The sequence below is a fragment of the Papio anubis genome, chromosome 2 (genome assembly GCF_008728515.1).
Source record: "Papio anubis isolate 15944 chromosome 2, Panubis1.0, whole genome shotgun sequence".
Taxonomy (NCBI): domain Eukaryota; kingdom Metazoa; phylum Chordata; class Mammalia; order Primates; family Cercopithecidae; genus Papio; species Papio anubis.
The window spans coordinates 119,530,353-119,550,570 of NC_044977.1; the positions used below are offsets into that span (position 1 = coordinate 119,530,353).

The 20,218-nt window shown below is 40.1% G+C and overlaps 1 non-coding gene and 1 pseudogene across 1 annotated transcript; one reads left to right on the forward strand and one right to left on the reverse strand.

Moving 5' to 3' along the window:
- Positions 1-16,717: 16,717 nt before the first annotated feature.
- Positions 16,718-19,528, reverse strand: LOC101019705 (annotated as a pseudogene).
- LOC116273893 lies at positions 18,548-18,654 on the forward strand. The gene has a single exon (XR_004182397.1). It is a non-coding gene; the product is annotated as a U6 spliceosomal RNA (small nuclear RNA).
- Positions 19,529-20,218: the final 690 nt, after the last annotated feature.

The window sequence follows — 20,218 nt, forward strand, 5'->3', positions numbered from 1 at the left end:
AACAAACTGAGGAGCAAGGAAGCCAGTGGGTGGATCAGTCCAAGTCCCAAAGCCTCAAAAGTAGGGAAGCTGACAGTTCAGGCTTCAGTCTGTTGCCAAAGACTGGAGAACCTTTGGCAAACCACTTATTTAAATCCAAGAGTCCAAAAGCTGAAGAACTTGGATTCTGATGTTCGAGGGCAGGAAGCATCCGACATGGGAGAAAGATGAAGCCTGTAAGATTCAGCAAGTTGCTCTTCCATCTTCTCCTGCCTGGTCTATTCTAGCCACACTGGCAGCTGATTAGATGGTGCCCACCCAGATTGAGGGGGAGTCTGCCCCCTCTAGTCCACTGACTCAAATATTAACTTCCTTTGTCAACACCCTTACAGACACACCCAGGAACATTTGCATCCTTCAATCCAATCAAGTTGACACTCAATATTAACCATCACAATGACTTAATGAAATGAAAGGTTTTATCTCACCTCTATGCCCATGACATTTCTATTTCTTTCTTTCACTGGGTTGGAACTTGCTTGCTGGCCTAAGAAAAGTCACTTTATTGCCATGAAACTGTCCTAGACTATGAGTTAGGAGGCCTGGAAGAAATCAGGCCTTTAGACTTCAAACTTCAGTTTCCTCATTTGTGAAACGTGAGTGAAAATTCCAGTCTTGAATTTCTTCCAGGGCAGGTTTGAGACTCAAATTGAAGACTCTTTGAAACGAGAAACCTCAATACAGCAGATAAGATCCTAGTCCCAGGCTGAAACTGTAGTGGGCAGAAACCAGCCCAACAAAACCAGATACAAAGAGTTAGAGAAAAAGACTAACAGCAAAGGGCAGGAAATCCAGAAGTAAATCCCTAGGGTTTTTAGCTAATTTAGCTTTACCTTCCACAGGGCAAATACTCTGTTTGTTCTCAGAGTTTTAAAATATGCATGTGTGGGACAGATCCATGAGTTCATTATCTAACAGAAGGACTTCAAGGAGGCTTAGAATAAAATATAACAACAATGATAATCTGCAATTTATTGTCTACCCACTGTGTGCTGGGCACTTAAGTACATTATCTCATGTAATCTTCACACCATCTCTGCATGCTAGGTATGATTCTCATCCTCGTGTATTCTGCCTATCTATTGCTGTTCAACAAACTACCCCAAAACTCAGTGACTTAAAACAATAATTCCTTGTTACCTCTCATGATTCTGTGGGTTAACTGGGCTCAGCGGAGTGGTTCTCTCTTGGCATGTCAGGCAGCAGCTGTAACAAGTAACTGGGGCTACAGTTATACCTCTCTGGCATGAGTAAACAACCTAAGCTGGGGTAGCTGTAATATCTAGGGGCTGCCTTGGTATCTCTTATTTATCCAGGTCATCTCCATAGGCAAGCTTGGGCTTCCTCAAAGCATGGCAGTCTCAGGGTAGTCAGACTTCCTTGTTTTGTTTTCTTTCTTTATTTTTAAATTTAAGTTCTGGGATACATGTGCAAAATGCACGTGTTTTGTTACATAGGTATATGTGTACCATAGTGGTTTGCTCTACCTATCAACCTGTTATCTAGGTTTTAATCCCTGCATGCATTACGTATTTGTCCTAATGCTCTCCCTCTCCTTACCCCCACTGCCTGACAGGCCCTGGTGTGTGTTGTTCCCTCCCTGTGTCCATGTTGTTCTCATTGTTCAACTCCCACTTACGAGTGAGAACATGTGGTGTTTAGTTTTCTGTTCCTGTGTTACTTTGCTAAGAATGATGGCTTCCAGCTTCATCCATGTCCCTGCAAAGGACATGATCTCATTCTTTTTTATGGCTGCATAGTATTCCACAGTATATATATGCCACATTTTCTTTATCCAGTCTATCACTAATGGGAGTTTGGGTTGGTTCTAAGTCCTTGCTATTATGAAGAGTACTGCAATAAACATTCATGTGCATGTGTCTTTATAGTAGAATAATTTATAATCCTTTGGGTATATACTCAGTAATGGGATTGCTGGATCAAATGGTATTTCTGGTTCTAGATCCTCAAGGAATCACCACACTGTCTTCCACAATGGTTGAACTAATTTACATTCCCACCAACAGTGTAAAAGTGTTCCTATTTCTCCACAGCCTCACCAGCATCTATTGTTTCCTGACTTTTTAATAATCACCATTGTGACCGGCATGAGATAGTATCTCATTTTTGTTTTGATTTGCATTTCTCTAATGATCAGTGATGATGAACTTTTTTTCATTTCTTTGTTGGCCACTGAAATGTCTTCTTTTGGGAAATGTCTGTTCATATACTTTGCCCAGTTTTTGATGGGTCTGTTTGTTTTTTCTTGTAAATTTCTTTAAGTTCCTTGTAAATTCTGGATATTAGACCTTTGTCAGATGGGTAGATTGCAAAAGTTTTCTCCCATTCTGTGGGTTGCCTGTTCACTCTGATGATACTTTCTTTTGCTGTGCAGAAGTTCATTAGTTCAATTACATCCCGTCTGTCAACTTTGGCTTTTGTTGCAATTGCTTTTGATGTTTTAGTCATTAAGTCTTTGCCCGTGCCTATGTCCTGAGTGGTATTGCTTAGATTTTCTTCAAGGTTTTTTATGGGTTTGGGCTTAATTTTTATATAAGGTATAAGGAAGGGGTACAGTTTCAGTTTTCTGCATATGACTAGACAATTTTCCTAGCACTATTTATTAAATAGGAAATCCTTTCTCCATTGCTTGTTTTTGTCAGATTTGCCGAAGATCTGACAGTTGTAGATGTGTCGTGTTATTTCTGAGGTCTCTGTTCTGTTCCATTGGTCTACATACCTGTTTTTGTACCAGTACCATGTTGTTTTGGTTACTGTAGCCTTGTAGTATGCTTTGAAGTCAGGTAGTGTGATGCCTCCAGCTTTGTTCTTTTTGCTTAGGATTTTCTTGGCTATATAGACTCTTCTTTGGTTTCATACGAAATTTAAAGTAATTTTTTTCTAATTCTGCAAAGAAAATCAATGGTAGCTTGATGGGAGTAGCATGAAATCTCTACACTACTTTGGGCAGTATGGCCATTTTCACAATATTGATTCTTCCTATCCATGAACATGGGATGTTTTCCCATTTGTTTGTGTCCCCTTTTATTTCCTTGAGCAGTGTTCTGTAGTTCTCTTTAAAGAGGCCCTTCACATCCCTTACAAGTTGCATTCCTAGGTATTTTATTCTCTTTGTAACAATTGTGAATGGGAGTTCATTCATGATTTGGCTCTCTGCTTGTCTATTGTTGGTGTGTAGGAATACCTGTGATTTTTGCACATTGATTTTGTATCCTGATATTTTGCTGAAGTTTCTTATCAGCTTAAGGGGTTTTGGGGCTGAGACAGTGGGGTTTTCAAATATAGAATCATGTCATCTGCAAACAGAGACAATTTGACTTCCTCTCTCCCTATATCCTTTATTTCTTTCTCTTTCCTGAATCCAGGAGCTGACTTTTTCAAAAAAATTAACAAAATAGTAGACTGCTAGCTAGACTAATAAAGAAGAAAAGAAAGAAGGATCAAATACACACAATAAAAAATGATAAAGGGGATATCACCACTGATCCCACAGAAATACAAACTACCATCAGAGAATACTATAAACACCTCTACACAAATAAACTAGAAAATCTAGAAGAAATGGATAAATTCCTGGACACATACACCCTCCCAAGACTAAGCCAGGAAGAAGTCGAATCCCTGAATAGACCAATAACAAGTTCTGAAATTGAGGCAGTAATTAATAGACTACCAAACAAAAAAAGCCCAGGACCAAATGGATTCACAGCTGAATTCTATCAGAGGTACAAAAAGGACCTGGTACCATTCTTTCTGAAACTATTCCAAACAATTGAAAAAGAGGGATTCCTCCCTAACTCATTTTATGAGGCCAGCATCACCAAAACCAGTCAGAGACATACCAAAAAAAGAAAACCTCAGGCCAATATCCCTGATGAACACCCATGTGAAAATCCTCAATAAAATACTGGCAAGCCAAATCCAGCAGCACATCAAAAAGCTTATCCACTACGATCAAGTCAGCTTTATCCCTGGGATGCAAGGCTGGTTCAACATAAGCAAATCAATAAACGTAATCCGTCACATAAACAGAACCAATGACAAAAGCCACATGATTATTTCAATAGATACAGAGAAGACCTTTGATAAAATTCAACATCCCTTCAGGTTAAAAACTCTCAATAAACTAGGCATTGATGGAACATATCTCAAAATAATAAGGGCTATTTACGACAAACCCATAGAAAATATCTTATTGAATGGGCAAAAGCTAGAAGCATTCCTTTTGAAAACCAGCACAAGACAAGGATGCCCTCTCTCACCACTCCTATTCAACAGACTTCTTACATGGCAGCTTTCTCCCCCTAGACTGAATGTTCCAAGGGAACTAGGTGGAAGCTGAAAGGTTTCTTATGATATAGCCTCAGAAGTCACACTAAATCACTTCCATCAATTCTATTGTTTAAACGTGAGTCACAGGATCAACCCCAGAGGAGGGACTTATACTAACATGTAGATACTAAGAGGTGTGGCTCATTGAGGGGCCAACTTTAGAAACTAGCAAATATATGTATTTACTTATAGCAAAAAATATATAAATTTTACATCAAATCATGTTACAAATGAGAGAATTAAAGCTTTGCAAGATTAGGCTACTTGTTCGAGATCAAAGATCTTGCAGGCAGTCAAGATGGTGTTCAAATCCATTTCTCTATAATTCTACTATATGCTAGTCTCTATCTACTAAGCAAAATTATCAGTGGGAAATGAATTAATTTACTAAAACAGTATTTATTAAAGACTTGTACAAAAAACAGGCATGATATATGATTTCCATCTTTTAAAATCTCTAGCAGGCTGGAGTGTAGAGTAAAAATAACATTGGGTTTAGAGGTAGAAGCTCAGTTTGAGTCCTGAGTCTGCAACTCTGGGCAATTCATTTAAACTCTTTGAGACTCAGTTTCTTCCAAGGTGAAATGGAGATAAACAATGCCTTTCCTACAATATTGATGTTAAAAATAAAATAAAACCAGCTATGTAAGCATGATCTTGTTAGCCACAGTTTAACTGAAAGAAATCATGGATCCATGAAAGGTTATATAACAAAGTGAAAGAGGACAGTGCCTCTTCTGAGATGTGTACCTGTTGAGACTTGATGGGCATCAGCCAAAAGTATGCTAGAAGTGCCTGGCATGGTGCCTCCATGCCTGTAATCCCAGCACTTTGAGGGGCCAAGGCCTGAAGATCTCTTGAGCTCAGGAGTTCAAGAGCAGTCTGGGCAACAAAGTGAGACCCCCCACCCACATCTCAACAACAACAACGAAAACAACACAAAAGAAAAAAACACCACAAAAAAATGAGTGCACTAGAAGTGAGTCCTGCAATTGCTGAGACATTGTACTAGACATCCTGTGAAACTCCTATCCCTGTACTGTCTGATAACTTATGTTCCTCTGGGAAATCCAAACAATCCTTGACTATAGCAGGCACTCCTTTCCTTCACATGATGGCAAACCACCATTTTGTCGGGGACTATATGACACCAAAGTCCCAAACAACCAAGTCTTTAAAAATCCACTCCTTAATTTTATTTTTCACTTTGGCTTCTAAATGTTTCCTGCGGATAGATCAGTTGAGAATGAAATACTGTAGAAGTGCAAGACAAGTTGTAGCTGAACTCTAGTTTGAGCTTGAGCTCAAGTTGAATTAAACTTAAGTTGAATTAAACTTAATTAAACTCAAGCTCAAACTAGAGTTCAGCTACAACTGATTGACAAACGGGGACCAGACTCCAGTAACAAAGTCCTGCAGGCAGAGATGGGTGGGGACAGAGAACAGCCCAAGCTGGATCCCGAGTTGGGCCAATCAACCAGATCTGAACTATGGGAAGAGGGTACAGCAGCTACAGGTGGGAGGTCAAGAACTCAAACTCACAAAGATTTTCTGTGATTCTCTGGGGAACAAGCAGTTGGCTTTCAGGACCAGGTGGCACATGAGGACAAAGCAAGATTTGACCCCCTTCTCCTTTCTTTCTGTAACTCCTCATGGCTGGCACAGAGAAGCCTGTTTGGGTACTAAGCATGTTACATAGGAAAGAGCAGGAAACTTTTAAACTGTAAGAATGAATGTGAATGCCACCTTGTTTGCATGGATATGAGTAAAGCCAGGATACAGAACAGCTGACTTTTAACACAGTTGTAAGCTGTGTATGGCAATATTTCTCAAACCTCTTTCCAAGGATTCACTTTACTCCTTTTTCATAGGTGCATGTTTTATTTTTATTTTATTTCAATAGTTTTTGGGGTACAAGAGGTTTTTATTTACATGGATGAATTATATAGTAGTAAATTCGGAGATTTTAGTGCAGCTGTGCACCCATGTTTTAAATAATACTACCCATGACCCACAAAACAACTGTAACTTTTTAAAAGTTTTTAATATTTAATTTTTCAGTGTTTAACTCAGTGATTTTTTTATTATATTCACAAAATAATAATCATCATTGCTATATAATTCCATAATGTTTTTATCACACCAAAATGAAATCCATTAGCAGTCACTCCCCATTTCCCTCTCTCCCCAGTCCCTGGCAACCATTCATCAGCTTTCTGTCTATGGATCTGCCCATTCTGGATATTGCATATAAATTGAATCATATAATACATGGTCTTTTCTGTCTGGCCTCTTTCACTTATCATAATGTTTTCAAGGTTCATCTCCGTTGTGGCCTATATCTGTACTTCATCTTTTTTTATTGACAGGATATTATTCCATTATATGAATATACCACATTTTGTTTATCCATTCACCTTCAACTATTTCTACTTTTGGACTATTATGAACAATGCTGATGTGAATATTTATACACACATTTTTGTGTGGATGTATGCTATCAATTATCTTGGGTATGTATCTAACAGTGGAATTTCTGGTTCACACGGTAATTCTATATTTTAACATCTTGAGAAACAACCAAACTGTTTCAAATCAAACACTTTAATCAATAATTTTTAATTTTTTTCTTAATAAACTTCTAGGTATTAATCAGTGCTTCTAAACAGTATGTGATAATTCTTGTTACCATATTGAATTCTTATCTTCTTCGCCAGAAGCAGAGAAATTTGCTGTATAATCTATACAGGCTAATTTCTAGTTTTTTTTTAGATTTTTGGAATACTGAAAACAGCTTGAGAACTCTCATTAGAGTACATTTAAAAGTCCACAGGGGTTGAGAACTCCAGGCTGGGAACACAGCAAATAGTAAATACAGGTTTTGGAAACTGGAAATATTTTACTATAATTTAGGACACCCCCTATAATTTAGGATACCTATTCTCTTCTCTCCTCCCTCAACTGAAGGCCTTTTTCTCCCCCACTAAAAAACTCAACAAACAATGAATTGATTGTTCCCGTATTTTAGGGTTTTATAGACTAATAAAAAGTTTTTTTAAACTATGAACTTACATATGTTTGCCAAATTTCTATTATGCCAAATAAAGCATTAAGAAACTATGTTGTATCACCATGATTTTGTTAAAGAAAAGAAAACTCCCCAAAAGTAGACACCAGACTAAAATACAGTTCTAAAATTTTGTTTTAATAATTTTAAAAAAAAAGTGTAATCATTTATTTTTCTTATTTTGTTATGGACTAGTGAAAACTCAGGGACCAGAAAGATCAGATAATACCAAGAGGGATAGAATAATTCAGCCTGGTGGGTGTATTAAAGTTAATACAAGTATCAATGTCCCTAAATTCATCCACTTTGCTAGCACTTTCTGGTGAAATTGTTTCCCCTCTAGCTCTTCCTTTCCTAGAAAGTTAGATTTTTCTGCCACATGATTCCTGGGCTTTTGTGATTTAATAATGTGAAAAACTGGTGGGAGAAAGGTCAGTAAGGGACGATTTTAAAAGGTTAAGTTGATCTATATGGTAGCTGGGAAGGAGGGAGTGAAGAATATTGAGAAAGAAGGACAAAAATTCTCCTGACTGAGGATAGTTTTCTTTGGGTGAGTGTGGTGTTGGGAATATGTGTGGTGTGAACCATTTAGGGATCACAATATAAATAAATAAAACATAAAATATTACTTGGATAAAACAGGTTTTCTTTACTATTTTTAGAAATATTAAACAAAAAGATTGGAATTCCTTTCTTTAAAAAATATCTAGACTGGACCTAATGATCTAAGAGTCATACGGGTCATATAAAATTGGATAGCAGATTATGTTCAGCTTTCAGACTATCAATCTTCTGTTACAATTGGCATTTCTTCACATCTTATCCAAGACACTTTGATTCTATTCCTCTCCTAAGTGAAATTTTCTCTCAGGAAATTTATTTGTACAAAAATGGTATGCATGACTGTGTAGATATGAATAATCATTCTTTCAGGGTACCGGGCAGGTAATTGTAAAGGCAGTCTTTATTCCTTAATTTTGTCATTTGTTCATTCATTTTAAAAACACTTTTGACCGGGGGTAGTGGCTCATGCCTGTAATTCCAGCACTTTGCGGGGCCGAGGCAGGTGGATCACCTGAGGTCGGGAGTGTGAGACCAGGCTGACCAACATGGAGAAACCCCGTCTCTACTAAAAATACAAAATTAGCCGGGTGTGGTGACACATGCCTGTAATCTCAGCTACTAGGGAGGCTGAGGCAGGAGAATCGCTTGAACCCCGGAGGCGGAGGTTGCAGTGAGCCAAGATCACGCCATTGCACTCCAGCCTGGGCAACAAGAGTGAAACTCCATCTCAAAATAAATAAATGAATTAATTAATTAAATAAAAAAATAGGCCGGTAACAGTGGCTCACGCCTGTAATCTCAGCACTTTAGGAGGCTGAGGCAAGCGGATCACGAGGTCAGGAGATCGAGACCAGCCTGGCTAACACGGTGAAACCCCGTCTCTACTAAAAATACAAAAAATTAGCTGGGCGAGGTGGCAGGCGCCTGTAGTCCCAGCTACTCGGGAGGCTGAAGCAGGAGAATGGCGTGAACCCGGGAGGCAGAGCTTGCAGTGATCCGAGATTGCGCCACTGCACTCCAGCCTGGGCGTTAGAGCAAGACTCGGTCTCAAAAAAATAAATAAACAAACAAACAAACAAACAAACAAACAAACACTTTTAAGTATTGTCTAAGTGAAAAGATTTTGCCTAAGGGATAGCTAGATGTACAGATAAAATTAATACCTGAGCCTTGACTTTACAAACGTTTGTCTCCAGACATGTAAACATGAGAAATTACAATAGTGCACAGTAACAGTATTACAGTCACAGAAATGAGGAGGTGGGGCAAGGAAGCAGCAGAGTTCAACAAAGACTTCCTGCAAGAGGTGACAACCGAATTTAAGAAGGTAAATATACGCATATTAGTCAGTCTTGGGTGGGTAGAACATTCCTAGAAGAGAGAACAGGAGAGAGCGAACTATTAACAGAGAGTAAATGTAAGATGGCAGATGAGACAGGAGAAGTGTGCAGGTGACAGAGCACCAAGGTGGATGTGGGACTTTTTCATGGGTCTGACAGTCAGTGAGGAGATTCACTCCAAGGGTCATAATATAATTTGCATTTCGAAAGCTCACTGTGGCGAGTCTGAGAAGGACAAATTCAAGAGCAGGTTAGACATGCAGAGGCCAATCAGCAGCTCTTGCAACCGTCTAGGTGAGAAAGAATCCAGAGAAATGATATAAAGACAGTCAATTGGGACTGAGAAAGGGAGAGATCAATTCTGACTGGGAAGATCTGAAAAGACATCTGGGAAGTGGGATTTGACCATCTTTGGCTGCCTTGAAAGAAGGGGAACTTCAAAGGCCCAACAAAAGGAAATGGGAACTCCTTGGAGATAGTCTATGTTGGTGCTAAACCCCCAGTGTCTACCACAGATCAAGTCATGGAGCAGACTCTTAGGTCATGTTTGTTGGATGAATGGGAAGGAAATTCCAGAGTGTACCTGTTATCTCTTGTTTCATATTAACCCATCCCAAAACTAAGTGACTTCAAATAACAGCCATTGATTTTTGCTTGCCTGTCTACAGATAAGAGAGATAGCCCTGCTACTCTGGGCTAGGCCTGGCTGATCTCAGCTTCAGCAGTTATGACTCACTCAAGCATCTGCAGTCCCCTGGCAGATCCATCACTGGCTGGATGGCAAACTGTTGAGGGAGAGGGTGACTGTGCCACGTGGGTCTTATCATCCCACTAGGTTAGCCTGGCTTGTCCCTGTGGTGACAGCAGAGTTCCAAGTGAGTGAACGAAAAGTAAGCAAGGCTTCTGAACACTTATGCTCAGAACTGGCACTGCATCACTTCTGCTCCATTCTGCTGGCCAAAGCAAGTCACAAGACCACCCCAGGTTCAAGGGGTAGGGAAAAGCTCCACTTCTTGACGAAGTCACATTCCAAAGAACCGTGGATACAGGGAGGAGAATAATTGCAGCCATTTTTACAATCTCCCACACAGGCAGAAGGCAGAGGCTGAGCAAGGGTCAGGAACTGGACCACACTGGCCACAGCCAGAAGGCTCTGGACTGACAGTGATGACTTATGTACAGGCTTGGTGGGGGGCAGGGGATGTAGTAGAAGACTGAGCTGGATAAGAATGTAGGGGCCAGACTGCAGAGGATGTTGAAGGCCAGGCTAAGGATGTTTGGACTGTGTTCTCCAATCCCTGGAAGGCTATCAAAGGTTTTTGAGATGGGGCCGGGTACAGTGGCTCACACCTGTAATCTCAGCACTTTGAGAGACTGAGGCGGGAGGATTACTTGAGTCTAGGAGTTCAAGACCATCCTGGGCAACATAGCATGATCCAGTCTTTACAAAAATTAAAAAGTTAGCTGGGTGTGGTGCACTTCTGTAGTCCCAGCTACTCTGGAGGCTAAGGAAGGAGGATGGCTTGAGCCCAAGAGGCTGAGGCTGCAGTGTGCTGTGATCATTTAACTGCACTCCAGCATGGGCAACAGAGTGAGACCCTGTCGCTATTTAAAAAAAAAAAAACATAAAAAGGTTTTCAGATTGGAAACACCAACCCAGAAGTAGGTCCAGGTTTACTGAGATCACCACACATGTAAAGATCACAACGTTCTCAACAACATGCCACATATTTGCCAGCCCAAGCTAATTTTTAGCTACTTCTTTCTCTCCTTTGGAAGTATCTTGATACTAAAAGGAATGCAATTAGCAACTTATATTTGTGGGATATAAATATTAACTCTTGTGGAAGAACCAAGCTGCTAATTTCAAAGCACAATCATAATCACTTTTGAACTTTAAGTACACTCAACATGTCCCTTGGACAGTCCTTGAACTAACCCAGGTGTTTTCCATCTCTGCTTTGCAGTCTTAGGAACTTAAGTTAAAAAAAGGCTAGCAACAGAGTAGTAGCTCCTGAGTCCTTGGGATGTGCGTAAGTGTGGATCCTAAGTCATCTTAAATGACAAAGTCCTTGCCCTCTAAGGATAACCTCTCTCCATTAATCCTTAAGTGTTCATAAATGACAAAATAGATATCACCCATGCTTAAAATGGCAGCACTTCAGACAGTTTAGCTCTGTGAAGTGAGCTTATGGGATGCTCCTCTCCTGACTTTTCATGTAATTGATTCCTGTACCTCTTCCAGAGTTCCACTCCTGCAATGTAAGCTTGGAGGCATGACCATCAGGTTTCCCTGCTTTATCACTAAGGTCTAACATTTGGTGCTTAATGACAATAATGAATACAAGTGTTAATGTCTGAACCAAAGAAAGTGGGCTAAAGAGATTGATAACATTGAGTTTAGTTCTCAGCCATGCCACTTGCCAACTGTGCTTTCATAGTTAGGTTATTACTTAATCTTTTGAGCCTCAAATTAGGGATAAGAGACTCTACCTCACTTTTTAGGGAAGAAAGTACCTACATAGGGTCTACCATGTTGTAGGTGCTCAATAAGTAAAAGATGGCAATGGGCAAATTGCTAGAGGAAACATCCCAAATTCTGGCAAGGTAGGGTTCTATCTTATATTCCAAAATGTGCAGAAGAGGAAATATGGAATAAGCCAATTCTATTTATCTGCAATTGTCAGGAAGGCATCATAAGACCAATTTTCACCACAGTATGTTCACCTTTTAGGCTCCTACCATCTCACAGAATTCATTTCCTTCTTTGTCTGAAGGTGGGTTTTTAAAGGGCAGCCCATATGTCAGCATGATGTTGACTAGATGTCACCTTGCATTGCTAAATAAAACTGAAGCGTATTGCAGTAGGTTCAGTGTCTCTCCCCCAAAATTTATGTCCAGACCTAAACCCTGATCTTATTTGGAAATAAGGACTTTGCAGATGTAATAAAGTTAGAATGAAAAAGCATGAAAATTAGTAGTCATAGAAGTAAAGAGAGGGGAAAAGAGGGTAAGCAAGAGGAGACCACACAAGACATGGAAGCAAAGGAAAGCCATAAAAGCAAATGTGGGTAACAGCTGGCGGTGTTGGACAGATCTGGCTTCCAGCTTAGTGAAACCAGGTGGGGCTGACTTGACAGTTGCTGCAGGGGACAGGTGTCATGAAGTCTGCCTGCCTAGGACAGTTGCAAAGGTCATACAAGGTCAAGGCAGAAGCCAGAGCTAGAAATGCCCATGTTAGTTTCTTGTCAGGCATTTGATCATTTTTCTGTCCTACATCTCATGAAGACTCTCGGTTTGCTTATACGTATAAAGGGCTAGTTTGGCACACAGATGAAATTTTTACCTAATCCTGGAAAGCTGTGCTTCATGTAAGTTTACATTATCAATCTGTAGCTCCCTTCATCAGCCACTACTGCATCATCCTATTTGTGTATTACCTATGGGGACTTGGGTCATTCCCTTCTCCCCACTTTTTATATACTAAGATTGGAGCCCAAAATCCACAGGTAGGCTGGATTCACCAGGGGTCAGGGCTAGATACACAGAGCAGCAGTGTGGAAGTACCATTTGTCACTCACAGAGAAGCACGGAGAACTGGTGTAGGATCTGTTATTGCAAATAACTGTGGTTCCTTCCCTATTACCTCAGATAAAGAGATAAAACTATGGGCCACATGCAGTTTTAACTAAAATTTCAACCTGTACATGGCTATTTTTGAAAGATTCAGGCCAAGAGCTGACTCTAAAATGTTATTTAGAAATTATTCTTGAGGTCCCTCTCTGTTCAGGACTCTGGACTAGGTTTATGAGACTTAGAGTCAGAGATCATGACTATTAGAGGCTCATAATCTGGTGTGGAAGAACAAGTCATGGGAACGAATATTCAAACACAAAGGTGGATGAAGGGGCAGGAAGAGGTCAGTGGGAAGGCAGGTGATGGAAAGATCAGTCATATGTACTCATGTGGTTTTTGAGTGCTCACTCTGTGCCAGGGGCTGGGGAGACAAAGAAGAAGGAGCAGTAAGATTAATAAGGGTCTTCCCTTGGGAGGATCAGAGGCAAAATATGTTCAATGTACACAGCGGTTTCTAGCAACTTCTCTCCTGCCCCCTTTATCCACCTAGTTCTCTGTCTCTGATCACTCTAACCTATTCTTTTCCCCCACAGACTTCATTCTCTGAAACAATCTTGCTCATTTATTTGATTACTTGATAATTGCTTTATCTCCTCCACTGGAATGTTAGCTCCATAAGAGTGTGTTCTATACTAGCCCCAATCCCTAGAATGGTGTTAACAACCACTAACAGCTGTTCAGTGAATGTCGACCAAATGAGATGCAGCCCAATAGGAATCACAGAAGCCAGTAATGAAAGGGATTAAGGGCATTGGGTTTGGATCCAGACTACCTGTGTTCAAACTCAGCTCCTCTATTTACTCACTGTTTTACTTTGATCTAGTTACTCTACCTTTCTATGCCTCAGTTTCCCTTAATGCCTAATATAACCAGCCTCGTAGGATTGTTAGGAGGATTGAATGAGTTAATACACATAGTAAAAAGCACTTAAAGCAGAGGCTAGCAAACATTTTCTTAAAGAGCCAGTGAGTACATATTTTGGGCATCGCACGCCATGTGGTTTCTGTTGCTATGACTCAGCTCTACCCTTGTCACACAAAAGCAGGTGTAGACAATACGTAAACAAATGTGTGGCCCAATTCTATTTACAACATTAAAAATCATAGCACAGCATGTAACATAACCTATAAGAACTATAGCGCAAAATAATACTCTGTTGACCAGGGAACTAGAAGTCTTTCTTTTGTGATTCCAAAGCCTCTGAGCCACAGTTTAGTCATCTGTACCATGGAGATAATAACTATGCTTTGCTACCTCACTGGGTTATTTGGTGATTGCATAAGATAAAAGGTGAAATAAAAAGTACAAATGGACTGTGTACAAATAAGGCAAAGCGCTCTATAAAAATGGTTCTATAGTGCTGTTTGGATCCAAGATTGCCATGCAGTAGGTAGGTCAGATATTATTACACCCATTTTACAGATGAGGAAGCCAGAGATATTAAATGAATCATCTGAGGTCACACAGCTGATAAACGAAAGATTTAAATTGGAACCCAGACAATTTTTATTCTAGTACAGTGTCCTTAATGACACTGTCCGACTCCCCCACACACTGAAGAGAAACCTTATGGTACAGAGCTTCTCTTGGGATTTTTCTCCTTAACCTTCTTACACATGAGTACACCATTTCTCCAGGCACATCCCATACCAAAGGATTCCATGAGTCAGGCAGCACTTGCTTCTTGTCCTTATAGTTATCAAGAAATAATTGTATATATTCAAATTATATATCCAGCCCACACTTTGTCTTGTCAAACTAAAGAAAAAAAATAAAAAGGAAAAGAAACACTCAGTGGCATGCCTGTTCCTTAATTAGCTTTCATGCAAAAGAGAAAAGTTCATAACATAATCCTATCCCCATTCCCCCTGCCCTGCAATACCCCAACACACACATTTTTAAGAAACACAAAAGTCTGGTCAGTTTGTATGTGGGTTGAATTGCATATGTTGTGTTACCGTAAGAAATCTACTTGGCCTAAGTCTATAATAACAAAGAGTTGAACCGTTGGTTGTTGATGAAGACTTCCCTTACTTTCGATTAGGATGCTGGAGGTGTGCAAGCATGGAAACTCAAGATCCCAGCTTTCAGCTACCATGTGAATAGAGCTTATAATGGTACCGCCAGCTAAATGCCTATGAGGGAAATATCCAAGTGCTAGATATTTTTCAACCTACCAAAATGGCTAAAATTAAAAAGACTACCAGTACCAAGTATTGGCAAGAATCTAGGGAAACAGGAACTCTCTTACATTGCTGGTGGGAATGTAAAATGGTATGGCCATGTTGGAAACAGGTTGGCAGTTTCTTAAAAAATTAAACTTACACTTCCCATATGACTCAGCAATTCCATTCCTAGATATCTATCCAAGGGAAATAAAAATATATATCCACACAAAGATTTGTATGCAAATATTCATAGCATCATTATTCATAATAGCCAAAGTCTGGAAACAACCCAATGTCCATGGATAAACAAAATATTGTGTTTCAATACAATAGAACACTACTCAGTAATAAAAGGAATGAACTACTGATATATGTAACAACATGAATTCATCTCAAAAACATCATGCTAAGTGAAAGGGGACAGATATAAAATATGCATACAGTTCCATTCATATAAAATCTCTAACAAAAGCAAAATTATGCAGCAATAGAAAACAGATTGAAGGGCTGGGGTGTGAGCAGGAATGAACTACAAAAGGGAATGAAGGAACTTTTTGGGGATGTTGAAAGTATTCCAAATTTTAATTGTGGTGATGGTTATATAACTGTACAAATTTGCTAAAACTCATCTAACTGTACATTTTAAATGGATGAATGTCAAGGTATGTAAATAGTACTTCAATAAAGCTATAAAACAGAAGTGTTGAGTATTTTTTAAGTTGTTATATTTTTCTTTTAAAATGTGTATGTTGGCCGGGCGCGGTGGCTCACGCCTGTAATCCCAGCACTTTGGGAGGCCAAGGCGGGTGGATCACAAGGTCAGGAGGTCGAGACCATCCTGGCGAACATGGTGAAACCCCGTCTCTACTAAAAATACAAAAAAATTAGCCGGGCGAGGTGGCGGGCGCCTGTAGTCCCAGCTTCTAGGGAGGCTGAGGCAGGAGAATGGTGTGAACCTGGGAGGCGGCGGAGCTTGCAGTGAGCGGATATCATGCCACTGCACTCCAGCCTGGGCAACAGAGCGAGACTCCATCTCAAAACAACAACAACAACAACAAAAATGTGTATGTTTATTTTAGAATGTGTGAAAGGTATAAAAATGGAAAATAAAAATCTTAATCCCACCTGCCAGAGATAACTACTACTAAGGTTCTTTAATAAGTTAACATTGAAAACACTATTATATCCTGATAGTTTTCACCTAATGTTACATCCTGAGCATTTTATCTTTTTAAATTATTCAAAACTATGATATTTGGTGGCTATATAATATTACATCATGTGTGTTACAGTAGTAGATTTACCAATTCCTCTTTATTAGACATTTAGATATTTACAATTTTTATTCTTATGAAAGTAAATTCTGAAAGTGTAAATAAGGTCCAAAGTTTATGGATGATGTTTGAGGCCCTTGATGAATACATATTTCTAAATTGCTTTTCAGAAATATTTCATAATCAATGCAAGAGAGTGACCATAGCACTGTTACTTGGCAGCACTATTGTTTTCTTTCTTTCTTTCTTTCAACATTTTTAATTACTTGTATTTCTAACGGACTAGACTCGGGGCTGCCCCAAGGGATGGGCAGCAGTAACTACGCTCTCAGGGAGAATGGGTACTGAGGATGCCACCAGTCAAAGAGCCGAACGCTGTGCACTGGGTCCAGGATGACTTGCACACCCTGCTCACTGCGCAGTTTCCGATCACCATGGACAGGGGAATCTTGGAACACCAGTCTCACTGGATGATGCCACATGTCCGTGCTTACACTGATAGTAAACAGAGTAAATATCACGCCCATGACAATCGGAATACAGATGAAACTGAGGGTGGTGACCTGCAGTAGGCAGCAGTGCTGGTCTGGATTGGTATGAACATCTTGTTACTGAACGGGAGGCTGCAATCCTCCTGTACACTTGCTCTTTAACCTAGGGGACTGTTTTTTGAACTTGAAGTTGAATTCTCACATTGGTTCCTGTCTGTTCCCAACAATCTTTCTGCATCAGAAAAGTAAGCATTTGGAATTCTTTAATGCGCTGGGGGTGCTTTCTGGAATGGCTGGATTCTTGGAGATTCGAGCAGCAAATGGCTCATACATATGGTACAGAGATCGGATCACAGAAGCCCGGAGACAGTGCAGCTTCTCCATTGACTCTGGTCGCAGACGCAAAGACAGGGAAGCGTCCAGCGGGTAGTGCCTTCGGTACAACCTGGTCCAAAAAGTAGCAGTGCAAGTGACAGTCCAGACATTCTTACAAATCAGGGAAAAATTCACAATGTCCTCAGGATGGATATAGGAGACCAGCAACAGCCAAATATCCATGGGATACTCTTCTCCAACAGCCCCGTCCACTTCTTCTTTGTGCCTCTTGCTTTTCTTTTCTCTGGAGACAGTTCTCTCGTGGATGCTTTCCTCCTGGGCATCCATCTCATCACTGCTGTCGATGATGTCACAGGGCTCACCAGCCCCAGAAAGAGCTTCCTCTGCAGGAACCTGAGAGGCTTCCAAACCACAAAGAGATTTTACTTCCTGCTGAACAGCGTTGGTTACGGTTTTCTTGACTCGTCCAGATCTCATGACAGCCGGATCCGACTTGGCGTAATCCGCCATGGTCACTCGGCCGGAGCAGGCTTCGTGGGCCCGGAACTTGAGTCACTTTCCTCTCTTGGGCACGGCGACCGTATTGGGGCGAGGCCTGCCTAGCAGGCCGGTTCCCCCGGCTGTGTCTCTGGCCAGAGAGCCGGTCACGGTCACGGGAGCCGCAGGTCAGCTCCGCCCGGCTCCGCGGCCATCCCACACCCGAGATTAATTCTTTCTAAGGTGCTACCGTGGTCATTGGGGCTGTTTACACATATTCCAGTTCATCTCCCTTTGGAAACATAACAGGTTTGGACTCTTCTCTCCTTTTGAAATTATGCTTGTCCATGGGACTAACTTTGGCCAATGAAATATGAATAAAGTGACATGTCACTTCTGGCTCAAAACTTTAGGAGCCAGTGCACAATTTGCACATTTCCCTATTTCGTGCCTGTATGATGATGACAGTGTGAATTGAGATGGAGCTTCTGCCAGCCTGGAGCCCAAGAGACCTAGATGACCTTGGCTCCTCGGTGAACCCACACTGGGAGGTAGCATGAGTAAGAAATAAACCTTATTGCATCACTGAAGTTCAGGGCTGGTTGTCACTGAAGCATAATTGAGATTATCCTGACTGATATGATTCCATGTATTTTTACATAACAATATGGCGAAAAATTCATCAATGTCCTTCCACTTCAGGAAAATGCATAAATGGATATGAGGACTGTGTGACTGTGAGACAAAGGGAAAACATACATCTTCATAGTCAATGATTTTTCAATTTAAAACTAATATTGTAGTGCTCGCTTCAGCACCACACATACTAAAGCTGGAATGATACAGAGAAGATTAGCATGGTCCCTGTGCAAGGATGACACACAAATTTGTGAAGCATTCCATATTTTTTTAAAAAGAAAATAATATTGTAATGTATTTCTACAAGTAAAGTGAAGAAAGGAAAGTATATGATTCATAGGAATAAAGTAAATCATGAGTTTTGTGAAAATGGCACCAAAAATTCAGAAAGAAAGGGAAAAGTCAACTCTGAGACTCCAAGCTGATTTGTTCCCATTTTGTTCTGTGTCCTTCTACTGTTGTTACCCAGACAACACTGCATGCAATGTGGCGGAACAGGTGCAACCTTGCACTGCTGTGATAAGAGAAGGTATTTAGAAGTGTTACACAAGACATGTTATGACAATCTAGCTTCTGCCAATGAATGGAGCATTTTGTGTTTGGATCCTGAAGAAGAAGTTACTCTTCTTGTCAAAGGAAAGAAACTAAATTATCCTTCCCAAGGCCACACCTAGGCAGAAACACATACAGGATACAGAAGGTCAGGTAGAACCACAATGGCAGGGAAACAGAGGCTCAACAAAGAGATAACATTTTGCCAATCATAATATTTATGGACAGCATAGGGATTAAGGACCCCAAAGAAATGACTTCTCGGAACAAGTCGGCTTAAGATTTGGGGCCAGAATCCAAACAGAATCTACAGAACTTGTACAATGCAAGGAGAAAAATACCAAATGTCTAAGCAATCTTACCTTAAAAAATAATAACAGAACTCTCTCCCGAATAGTATTCTTTGTTGGTATACATACTTGATGTGACTTATGTAGAAGAAAATTAAATAGCAAATAAATTGTAGCAGAACTATAGTTAGAAATAAGTAGTAGACTTAGGTTAGAATTTTTAAAAATCAGCAAATACAAATTTTACGTTTGGGAAAATTATTGGAAAAAAATCTGTGTTCAGATTTTAAACTTTGGTTTCAAAGCCATTTTAATGAGAACATTAAAAGGGAATTTTTACTTTTCAAAAACAGGAGTATTGGATTACTTATTCACCAAATTTTATATAATCATAGAACATCTATTAGGCAGTACAATTGAGTGCAAAGGAAAAGGAATTATAGCTCTACTTCTGCTGGAGAATACAATAAAGAAATAAGAAAGCATGTTCATTTTCTTCTCCTATACATATTTTAGTAAAATATGACTATTATCTATAGGTCTTGGGAAATGATTTTGAAGGTACGTCTTAATAGCTAATATTTATTGAGAATCTACCATGTGGCAGTCAATTTGCATGTGTTACCTTCATCTTCACAAAAACCTGATCAAGTCAGCTGTGGTAGACCCAATTAATGGTGGTCCCCAATTAATAACACCTTCCAGTATTATACCCTCTCCCACATTGACTGTGGGCCTGGCCATCTGATTTGCTTTGTCCTATGGGACAATAGCAAGCATGATACAAGTAGTGGCTGAATAAGTGCTTGAACATTGGATCTGTCTTCTCAAGATCTAGTTGTTGCCATGTAAAAAGCTCAGACTAAATTACTAAATCATGAGAGGTCACCTGGAGAGAGGCTCTGGAGAGTGAGAAGCCATCTTGGACATTCCAGCCCTAACCAAGCTCTCAGCTGATTATTGTTGAATAATCCAACAATAATCCCAATAAA